Source organism: Sminthopsis crassicaudata, chromosome 2 (assembly GCF_048593235.1).
Source record: "Sminthopsis crassicaudata isolate SCR6 chromosome 2, ASM4859323v1, whole genome shotgun sequence".
Taxonomy (NCBI): domain Eukaryota; kingdom Metazoa; phylum Chordata; class Mammalia; order Dasyuromorphia; family Dasyuridae; genus Sminthopsis; species Sminthopsis crassicaudata.
The window spans coordinates 171,795,816-171,808,071 of record NC_133618.1 but is presented as its reverse complement, the minus strand read 5'-3'; the positions used below and the strand labels follow the sequence as shown (position 1 = coordinate 171,808,071).

Sequence of the window (12,256 nt, the reverse complement as noted above, 5' to 3'; positions counted from 1 at the left end):
ATAGTGTAGGTGCTATGCCATGCCAAGGAGCTGTTTTGTGGTGATTACAATTCTGGCTACTATAAGTTGAAGCCTTTTTATAAGGACAAAAATATAAGTGCATTCTGTGAAAAATGAAATTTAAAAAAAAAGAGTTTTGAGAATTAACAAATTTGAAAAAAGTATGAGTAGATATAGATCTATTAATACTGTGTCATCAGATATGACTATTCTGGTGAAATATAAAAATATATTTTAGTTTTTATGTTAATTTGATACAATTTTACAAACTTTTATTTGTAAAGAATTTTATTAGATGCTGAAGGAATATAGTATCCATCAATATAATTAAGGACATGCTCTGTGATCATTTTTAGAGCATTTATTTTATTTTATTATTGACAAATCTACTCAATCTGGAATTTTTAAAAAGTTAAAACATCTATTTATCACCCTGAGAATTGTTTCTTTCTTAAATGTTCAAATAGATTTAAGTCATTTAATGGTCAATAATAGCCCCAGCCCAAATTTCAGTGGTTCATTGTTTAGGTTTCAAAAGTTTAAAATGAGTGTAAATAGTAATTATTTCCTTTTCTGATCTGAAACTCTGAGAATTTTCTCTCACAAAAACTGAGATCTGGGAAAGACTTTAATTTAGAAAGGCCAAAGTCACCTATTGCCAGTTGTCACAACCTTTGCCTTGATACTAGGCTTCATTGACTCTGGAGGAGAGAGTGACACTGATGACTTTATGCAGCTCTGCCTTACTCAAGTCCAGTTCATGAGCAAGTTAAGAAATCATTTTCATAATGTCATTGGTCCTTTTTAAGAATAAAAAAATGAAATCAACAACCACAACTTTCATAACTATGGATAGAATACTAATATTAAACCTTAAATTTCCAAAAAAAAATCTGTTCAGTTACAGTAGAAGAAACATAATGTCAAAAATCACAAGACATGGTTTGAATTCCAACTCTGCCAAATACTATATGTATGGCATTAGACAAAGTGCTTAATAATTTTGTTGTATAAATAGTTTTCTTGTTTTTCCCCAGTTTGTTGTGCATCACTTCATATAAGTCTTTTCCAAGTTTCTTTGAAATGATAGCATTTTCCATTTCTTATAGCACAATGATATTCTATTATATTCATATACTAAAATTTGTCTGTCTCTTCCCCATTTGAAGAATATTCCCTTAGTTTTTATTTATTGAAGTCAGTGGCATTGAAGGTAAATTCTGCATTTTTCCTGAATGTTCCAGTGTGACAGTGGTTCATTGATATAGGAACTCTTTCCAGATGGCAACCCGATCCTTGTCTCTCCATTTTCATTTATCTCTGTCCTTCTATGAGTTATTCATGGAAGATAAACCAATGATCCAGAGGCTTCCATTAGGTCTCTTAAAATTTTATGTATACCACTAATTATTCTCACTCTCATCCCTCTATCCTACTATATGTTTTCTTTTCTTTTTCAATTATAATTTTTTTCTAATATATCCTTCCATTGATTCTCTCATGCAATTATTGCATATAGGGTGCATATGTTGATGGACCACATCTTTGATTTATCCAACTATATAACATAGTCTAGCCAACAGAAATTTTTCATTTGCTTGTTTTCAGGGTGAATCATTAGGAGTTTATGAAATGTTCACTTTTCTACCTTCACATCTCCTATTACTATCCCCTTCTTTTTATTGATGCAACCTATAATATTGGATCAGGTCCTTATCAATTCTCATTTAGACGATTTCAATAGCTTTTTAAAAAGTTTCTCTGCCTCCTCTCTCACACTTACAATCTGTCTACCTTGCTGCAAATGGGACTTATCTAAAGTATTACCACCATGTCCACTGAACTCTAGTAGATTTGTTATAGGATCAAATAGAAACTCTTTTGTTTCTTTTATTTAAAGTTCTTTACAACTTGGCCCTTCCTTTTATGTTTTCTTATTACACTGTAGTGTCTTTTATACAATTTATGATCCAAGAATGCTCTGCTGTTTGAATTTCCTTGAGTATGTCATCTCTCTGTGTTTTATACCTCACCTTCAATATCATAATGAGAGGACCATTGTACAAAATTATCTCTGTTGGAACATTTTTCGAGAATTGTGTATGATTTGGCACACTTATAAGACATATTGTGTTGGAAGAGATTCTTTAAGGTAGTATTTTATTTTACTAAGTCAAATGTTTTTTTTCAAAGTCAGAAAATTAAGAAATGTCCCATTGTGCTTAACAGTAGAATTTTTAATAGAAGTATAGAGTATTATAGTAATAAGAAATAGTAGAATTATTCCCTATATTTCAGTCAATTATATAACTGTAAATATTTGGTCTACTCTACAATATTTGTGTTTACGTGAGCCTGTCTCCTTCTCTTATCTCCATCAAGGATTCTTTCAGTATATGCAACTATTGTATAAAAATACTGTATATAGGAAAGAGTTGTATTAGTCAGTTGTTGATATTCCTTCACTTGCCCTTTAGCTCTTTATAATAATGATATCCAAGATTTTTGTTATGTTTTTTGTTTTTCTACAAATATGATATCTTCTCTTCTTTTAAATAACTTGAGAACTGATTCTTGAATACCTTCAAAAATGGATGGCCTCTACAGAGTTCCTTTATGTATCCGTAGTCTAGTTGAGCTGCTAGTCTCCTCTTTTCTATAGTGCTATTCCCATGCCACAACAGGGATATGAAAATTAAATATGGTATAAAGTGGAAAGTCATTATTAACACTTATGTCTCCGCATCTGAGACAAGATATATTAATAATGAAAGGGATTCTTCTCATGGGATCAGAAATTTAGATTTCAGAAGTACCTTTGAAGTTCATTATATCCTACCACTAAGACTCAGAGAGTCTGGTCAAGGTCACAGAAATAATAAATGCCAAAGGTAGAGTTTGAACTGAAGCCCATTTTTGCTCTACTATTCTTAAATAGTATGGAAACAGGAGATGATGATGTTGAGGCTAGTATTGCCTATGTAAATTTTGCTAGCTGACATTTTCCCCTGTCAAAGTATTCCTACCCACTACTGAAAGTATTCTCTTCCAAACTAGTATAGCAGTCTGGCAGAACCTCTACAAGCTTGTATTCTGCTCACAGATCTTTTGAGAACCCAGAGTTATCTTCTTGCTATGATTAGACATGGATTTTTGTGAACTTGGGACATTTGTGAGGAAAGTAAGGACCTAGAAAAAGAGAGAGTTTTGGAAACTTTTCAAATTTAAACTATTAGGGGATATATAGTTCTTTTTTTATTAAAGTTTTTTTATTTTCAAAACATATGCATGGATAGTTTTTCAACACTGACCCCTGCAAACATTATGTTCCAATTTTCTCTCTCTTCCCTAAACTCCCTCCCCTAGATGGCAAGTAATCCAATATATGTTCAACATAGTAAAATATATGTTAAATCCAAGATATGCATACATATTTATACAATTATCTTGATGCACAAGAAAATCAGATCAAAAAGGGAAAAAACGAGAAAGAAAATAAAATCAAGCAAACAAGAAAAAGAGTGAAAATGCCATGTGATCCATGCTAAGTTCCCACAGTCTTCTCTCTGAGTGTAGATGACTCTCTTCATCACAAGATCATTAGAATTGGCCTGAACCATCTAAAACATATTCTTTTTTAATTTCTCCAGAGTTCTTCTTCACTGGTACTTTAATATCCTTTGGTAAAGCTATCCAGATATCTGCTAGAGTGCTCTCTCCCTGCTTCCTTCTATCTGTCTCTGTCTCCATCTTTGTCTTTCTGTCTGTGTCTCCATGTCTCTGGCTCTGTCTATCTTTGTCTCTCTTTAGCATCTTACTTTTTTGTACTTGCAGATTTTACTATATTATTTAAATTGTTACATCTCTGATTTCCAGATAGCCAGCTTCCTTATCTGAAAGTACCATTATCACTCTTCTGTCTTTTCAAAATTAAGGGCATACTAATATTACTTTGAATTTGATAATTGTTTGGAGAATTTTATTATAATGTTTGATGGAATTGAATATGTGTTCAAGTGCTTGCTTTTTTTTGTTAGGAATCACCAATCTGTAAATTCTAGAATATAACTGCTACTTGGTACAGGGGGTTAGAGTGCTAGATTTAGAGCCAGGAAATCTTTAATTCAAATGTAGCATCAGATATTTATTGGCTGTGATGATCTTGTTTAACTTGCTTCAATATTCTGATCTATTGAATGGGAATAATAACAACACTTATTTGCCATTGTTGTTCTGAGGGTCTGTAAAGCATTTAGCAAAGCTCCTGGCACATAATCCATACTACTTAAATGCTAGTTATTATTAAGGTGCTTTGCAAACAACCAGTACTAGTTATTAGCTATGTGATTTAAAATCCAGTGACAAATATTTTTGTTTGTTTCAGCCCCATTAATAAGGGATAATCTCATATCTTTGTTCTGAAAAGGCTTTTTTAGTTCCTCATGACTCATCAAGATATTCAAATTGTAAACTCCTAGATATCATGTCATCCCATCTATTAAAGAATTTCCATTCTAAATCTCCAAATAACCTGGTGTAATTCATTAGGCATAAGTGTAAAATAAGTTAGTAGGAAACAAAACAAAACAAAACAAAAAACAGTTTTATAAATATAAGATCGTACTGGAGGTCTTATGCACACAGGTGACAAAGGATTAGAAGTAATCTTCAAGTTCAATATGAACCAATTGTATAATATTGCAATTTAAGAATAATCAGTCCAAAAGCTGGGCTCTATGAAAAGAAATATAAAGAAAAATTAATTTTCTCTATATTTCTATATATTTTTTAGAAATTAGACTCTGAAGTTTGAGTTTCCACATTTGCTGTTGGATGAAAAGTCCCAAAGTATAGGAATAAAAAAAATGGTAAAACTTTCAGTCAATAGCCTGTTTCCTCATTTATATAATGGGAATATTAATAGTACCTACTTTGTAAGATTATTGTGAGGATCAACTGAGGTGATATTTATAAGGCATTTAATCCAGTGCCTCTTCCCATTTCATAGTTGAGGAAACTGAGATAGAAAAGTTAAGTGACTTGTCCAGAGCTACTCAAATAATAGTGTCTGAAGCTAGATTAGAAGTCAGGGCTTCCTGATTCCAGGGTCAGAGCTTTGCCCACTGCACCACTCTGCCATAGATCACCATTAAAGAGAACACTTTAATTATCTGGCTACATTTAGTGATGTCTATTTTTGTGCCTGACCTTTGCTCAAAATCTAAATTTGGCCAACCTACTTTACTATAGGTACAAATTGGGAATAACAAATAACAAAAAAAAATCTATTATGAATGGGAAACAGATTTATATGACAAGGACTTGGAATATGCTTTAAAGAAAACTTGTGCCGTACCCTTTTTGCCTTTGTAACTTGAACACTTAGTACAATAATGTGGCACAAGTGAATGATTAATGAAAAATGAAGATTGAGTGGCCATTTTAATTTTGTCCAATTGAATTGAATTGAGCTGTGAGAAACTAGCATACATTGCTAGGTGATGGGATTTTTCCATTTTAAAGATAAGAGCATATGATGGCTTCTGAGGCATATGGTACATTGTTGTACCTTTTCTGACAATAACTTTCCCATAGATACTCCAACAACTTCTCATGGACTCAGTTTCCTTTATTTCTTCCCCCTACTTTTCTTCTAAATTCAGTAGTAGAATTTGTTCTAGTCACATTTTCCATGTTTTCGTTCCCATTTACTTCCTGAGATTGAAATTTGTAGGATGGATTTTGAAATCTGAAACTCCAAAAACACACAACAGAAGTCCAGCATAAAACTGAAGCCCACATGAGCCCGCCTTTTTTTCTTTACAAATATTGTGTAAAAAAGATATAATTTTTGTAATATCTGTGTAACTTTTTATTGTACCAACATCCCAGCATATACATGATTTTGTCACATTCAACTAATCTACTATAATAGATTGGAAGAAATACAATCCATCGGTAGTAGTTGTTGAGTGAGACAGGAAGGACCAATAAATGTCCATTTTGGGAATGTTTTCAACTATTATTGTTCAACTTCTGTATTCTGATAATTTTTCATTATTTTATTAACTTAAAATGTTTTCAGAGCAAGATGCAAATGATTTAGATCATGAAAAACATTTGTTTTTCTCTTTTGTTAACATTATTTTTGTTAGGGAAATTAATTTTAAAGGCAGTAACCTGCTTTTCCACTATTATTATTAATTTCATTTTTGAAAGAGAAAGTGAATATAGATAATGTCAGTTTTAAAAAGACTTCATATTGATTTTTTTTGTGATTTCACATTACAGAGAAGAAGTTCTCATCCACTTGACTAATTAGACAATCAGTCCTGGTTCATCAAGAACTGCTCTGTAAGTATACACTGTTTCTATCCCAGAAATAAGTAGCTAAATCATTGCATTTGGTATTGACTATATATAAATATTGTCATCCCTCTATGTTCATGTTGCACATGTAGTATAAATTTAATAATGATTGTTGCAACAATACTGGTAACGTTATATTTAATAGAATTTTTAAAAATATAAATTAAGGTATTCCATTTCCTAAGGGGAAATATTTGTGACAAGAAAATCTAACTATATAAATAATTAATTATAGAATAAACATGAGGATAATATAACAAGCAACTTTGTCCTTTTATTATTTATTTTTCATTCAGTATACAATGATGTTTTGAGTGAATTTTTTATATTAATCATGTCCAGAAGACATTTAATATCATAATATCTAATTATGCCCAATGCTCATTTCATATTAAGATTGACTTTGTATCATTTTCAATATTATGTGAAGGATTAGTTATATTTATTTGATTCAGGAAGGCATCTTAACATAGTAGGAAAGAACTGAATTTGAGGTCAGAGGATCTGGGGTTCTGTACTTGGCCATGTCATTTATTAGCTGTATGCCCTAAACTAAGTCATTCATTCTGTTTAAACTTTAGATTTCTCATATAGAGAATGAGGGTCATACTTCTATTACTGTCTCACAGGTTGTTGTGAGGTCCCAATGACTTTGAATACTTTAATAACAGAGCACCATAAAATGTGAACTTTGTTTTGGAACAGACCTATGATCTCATTCAAGTGGAAAATGATTTCACTAAAATAGGCTGATGACTTTTCTGAAACTTAATTTTAAAGAGTTTACTGGACCATAGAGAGTTTAATTGGACTGCCCCATTATCACAAGAACCATTTGCCAGGACTTGTACCTTCCTTTCTTCTTGATTTGAGGTTCAGTTTTTTTTCCCTCTGTCCAGCTGCCTCTAAAAGTATAACTATGGGCAAAATAATGGTTTGTTTTTTGTTTTTTGGGTTTTTTTTGCCTATCCCTAACTTCCAAAATTGAGTGATCCTATACATATACATATATGTATGTATTTACATATATAACACACATGTTCCTTATTAACTATATATGTGTATATATACATATATTTGCTATCAAAAAAGAATATTTTTTATTTCTTACCTTTGGTTTGTGGCATTCACCTGTAGTTTAGCCAAAGGTTTTGCAGATTTAACTCTACCGAGTTAAATAATATTCATTGTAAGATCCATATCCAAGGGATATTCTTTTTTTGTCATGAACCATTCATTTGTATGGAGTAAAAAAAAAAAAAATAAAATAAAATTTCTTAATGTCTTCAGTACAATTTGTAATTTATCTTTTTAAGTGCATTTTACCTTTGAACTCTGGAAACGTCTTTTGTCCATAAGGATGAGAATTTTTTTTAATAAGTTGATTATTTGAAATTTTTTCACTAAAATTCATCAAAGGATAAAAATAAATAGCAGAACATGTGAACTTTTGCATTTTTTCTTTGATTGCTCTCTAGAGATATAGTGAAGAATTTGTTATCTATTCCTTTACTCAGAAAACAAATTTTACAACAAAAAAGTTGAAATGTTCTCTACATTGTTCATGAAAAGTTTAAATTCAGATGCCAGATTTCTAAAATTATGATTTTTTTTCTCAAAAGCTTCCTGTTAAGGGCTACAGTCTATAGGTAATAATCACATATTAGCAGTCAGTACTAAGTATCTCACAATTTTCATTATTTTACCAAGTTAACAGAATTTAATAATATAACAAAAGTATTAAGAATTAAATTTGTTGGTGAATTACCCCTATCTATTTTTAGTGAGGTATTATTATATTATTTTCAAGAGATGACTCATATGCTATGTCCTAACAGGCAAAATGAGGTGGGAGGATTGAGTGATTTAAATTAGTATAGAATTATAATTGCAGCTTATTCTTCTCACAGCAGGCAAGACTGAGGTTTGCAGGACCATTACTTTTAACTCTCCTAATTTGTGCAGTTCTTGCTTAGTCATTACTACTTATTTAGTTAACTACTTAATCTTAAACAAATTTTTGAAATAAGTTATGTTATTATAAATCCTTTATGCCAAGTGTTTTAGGGTTTATAAAAGATTATATATCTTAAAAGTCCTCCATAAATGTGTTGTTATCATCATCATCGTCTTCATCATCATTGTCACTATCACTTTTTCTTATGTAGTATTTTAAGGTATGCAAAGTTCATTATCTATTATCTCATTTGATTTTCAATAACATTAGTATCATTGAGTTGCTGTGAATTACTAAGCCAAAATTTTAAAAAACTCGAACAGGAAAAAAAAATTGTTATTCCTCCCACACACAGTAGTTGCATTTAAGCTTTTTCAGGTATAAACAACAAATTTCCCATTGTACCCAAGATTACAAATGTCTAGCACCATGGATGTGTGATTTTCTTAATTCTTTATTGAATAGCTATTTCTTCTCCTATTCTAACCTGTGGACCAATTGGCTATTCTCAAGTGAACAAACATATTTACCTCATGGTTATTCAGAGTTAGTTCAAAAATAAGTCACAAGTAAGTAAGATTTCCTTTTAGGTCTTCTCTGACAGTTACATGTTTTGTTCATCCTTAGTTAATTTGGGGCTATAAACTAATAATAACTGTTATTTTTAAAAGTTGTTATTTTGGGTCCAAGTATCATATACTTTTGGCTCTTTTGAGTTTGCAGTGAATTGAATTTCTCAAGTCTTTTAACATGTAAAGTTTATCAAGCCTGGTCTTATTTATCCTGAATGTATGCAGCTTAAAAAGAGTATTTTTTAATCAATAAAAATCCTCTTTCTCTCTCTCTTCCACCAATTGAGAAATGATGGAAGAGTAAACCTCAATCATAAATATGTGCATTCAAAAACTGAATTCTCATATCCTCCAAATGCAGTTCAAATTTTTTCCTTTGCATTCTTCTGAGTTTACTATCTATCTAATTAGAAGATAAGTAGCATGTTTTCTCATTAATCTTCTAAAATCATGATTGAGCATTCCATTAATCATATTTGCTAGGCTTGTCAAGGTTATTTCACTTTATGATACTGTTGTCATAATATAAACCTTTTCCTAATTTTGTTTATTTCATTCTGCATCAGTTCATGCATATCTTCCTAGTTTATTCATCATTTCTTACGGTACAATCGTATTCCATCACACACACACACACACACACACACACACACATACACACACATATATATCTGAACTCATTCATCATTTCTTACAGTACAATCGTATTCCATCTCACACACACACACACACACACACACACACACACACACACACACACACACACACATATATATATATATATATGCCATAATTTTGACCCCCACAAAGGGAACTTCTATAAATATTTTTGTGTCTTCTTAAAGAGTTTATTTTGCTTGGGACTCCTCTTCCTTAATCTATCTTTCCTTTTATCCATATCTGTCCCTTTCCTTTTTTTTCTTTATTGGATGAAATGTATTTCTGAACCCAATAGTGTGTTTATTTTTTCATCATTTGGCCAATCCAGAAATTAAATGCAAGTACCATCTGTCCCCTAATACCAGTTCCTCATTGTTTGTATTAAATTCAACTTCTCTATCCTAATTATGTGCAATAGTATTTCTCATCCTTCTTGTCCCATCTCCCAACTGGAATATTCTCTTCATATTTCCTTTCCATTCATCTTTTAAGGTTGACACACATGAGTCCCTTAAGCATTCTGCCTAATTAGACTACTTTTATGAACCCTGATGATGATAGGATTCTGAGGGAAATATGTGTCATTTCCCCATGTTAGAATATAAATATTTCATCCTTATTTATTTCCTTACAAGTGCTCATGCATGTTTACTTTTTATGCTTGACTGCAGCATTTGCACTCTCATTATTTTTGTAGCTCCATTTTTTTGTCAGAAATGCTTAGAAATCTTCTGATTCATTAAAAGCCCTTTTCTCATATGCCTCCACTCAACCTTCTGCTGGCATTTTCACTACACATTATTTATTACATGGATACCGTGCATTGAAATATTGATTTTAATATTCCATATCTAACTGCTATAGCTATACCCTTTCTTACCCTCTTCCCTGTGACTTATATATATATATATACATATATATTTATATATATGTATATATATATATACATATATATTTATATATGTATATATATATATATATTTTTTTTTTTTTCTGCTTCAGTATCCCTTCAAATCTTCCTGAAATCATCAGAAATAGCCTGAGCTCAATAAAGCTATGTTCTTTTCATTGACCATGCTAACTTTTCATGTCATAATTTGTTTATATTTACTTTTCATGCATCCTTTTTATGTCACTACTGAAATAAATTTGTGGATACTTTCTTGTTGGGGGATTACAGTACAGAATAGCCTGGAAATCTTTTTAATTTTTTTTTTAATTTGTATTAATACGAATCTATTTTTTGGTCCACTCTTCACTCCATTGGGACAAAAAGAAAGGAAAACAAATTTCTTTTAACAATTTGTTAACAAATGCACAGAGTCAAACCACACAAATTTACTCATTAGCTAAAATAAACAAATAAATAAAATAAATAAATAAACATACTTTATCCCTAGACTATCAGGTGAAGAGCATGTTTCATCAGTAATATTCTCAAATTATGCATGATCCTTGCATTAATCAAAGTTCTTGCAGGTTTCAAATCTTTCTATACTATTGTTCTGCTCATTTCATTTTTAATAATTCATACAAGTATTTAAAATTATTAATTCTCATTGATATTATTGCATAAATTGTTCTTATGGTTCTGCTTTCACTCTGCATCAGTTCAAACAAGTCTTTTCATCTTTTTGAAGTCTTCTATTTCCTCATTATTTATGACATAATAATCCATTTATATAATACAATTTATTTATTCCTCATGAAACTTTGTCATTTAGTTGGTATGTCTTTTCTTTATACATTAACACACATAATATAAACCCACATGATTTTTTGTATCTTATATTCTTGGGCATAGGAGAGAAAAAGAAAATGACATAATAAGGGTTAAGAATCAAAAAATTATACAAAATAATATAAGAATTAAAAGAAAAATCAAAGGAGTCAAATAAAAGAAATAAACAAAAATCTTAAAAGAAGGAAGAGTTTCTCTTACAAGCTACCAAAACTATTTTGTTCCTTTCTGTACTTTGTGGCATTTTGGATAATCTTAAGTCATAAAAAAGAGATGATTTTTGCAGTTCTCATTCTTTTAGGCAAAGAAAAACTTCCTATGAGAGCACTCCAAAAATTCTGACATAATATGTTCAGTCATTCCATCTGGCTACAAGTTCTGCTATTTTATAATGATAATTGATAGCAGAGGAGTTAGTAGCTGGAGAAAATGATAATATTTAAAATAAATAGAAACAAAAGTATGAAAGAAGTTGCATTTGTCAAGAATTTTTTTTAATATCATGTACCGCTAGTTTAGGTAGAACTATCCTCACCAATGTAAAAATACAATGAAATAGAAGTTGTACTGTTGAGTGTTTTTAAACACATTGGAAATATATAAATGTCTTTTAAAAAACACACATTTTAAAATGAAATCACTGGCACTTCATCAAAGTGATGGGATATTAACTGAATTCCTGGCTATAGTAGCTTCTCACTTGACTGATGATAGAAGACAGCCATTTGGAATGAAAAGGCCAAACTTGGTAATAGTCAATTAATCTCTTTTTCCCATTTATACTTAGTAGTTGTGTAATGTTGAGCAAATCACTTAATTTTTTTCAGCCTCACTTTCATTCATAAAATAGGAATAACAATAGCAATTATTTTTAGTTTTTCTTTAAGGAAGAAAATGAGATGTTTATAAACCTTAAAGTGGTATAGAAATACTACTCATTTTATTATTATTATTATT

General features: G+C 30.6%; 1 protein-coding gene across 10 annotated transcripts in view; it reads left to right on the top strand.

Annotated features, from left to right (window-relative positions):
- PLCB4 (phospholipase C beta 4) overlaps nucleotides 1-12,256 on the top strand; it is a 461,856-nt gene that overhangs the window by 165,832 nt on the left and 283,768 nt on the right. For all 10 annotated transcript variants that reach the window (XM_074287886.1, XM_074287884.1, XM_074287887.1 and 7 more), the window contains one exon: nucleotides 6,292-6,354. The gene's annotated coding sequence lies outside the window, so the exon portion shown is untranslated. The remainder of the gene's footprint in view (nucleotides 1-6,291; nucleotides 6,355-12,256) is intronic.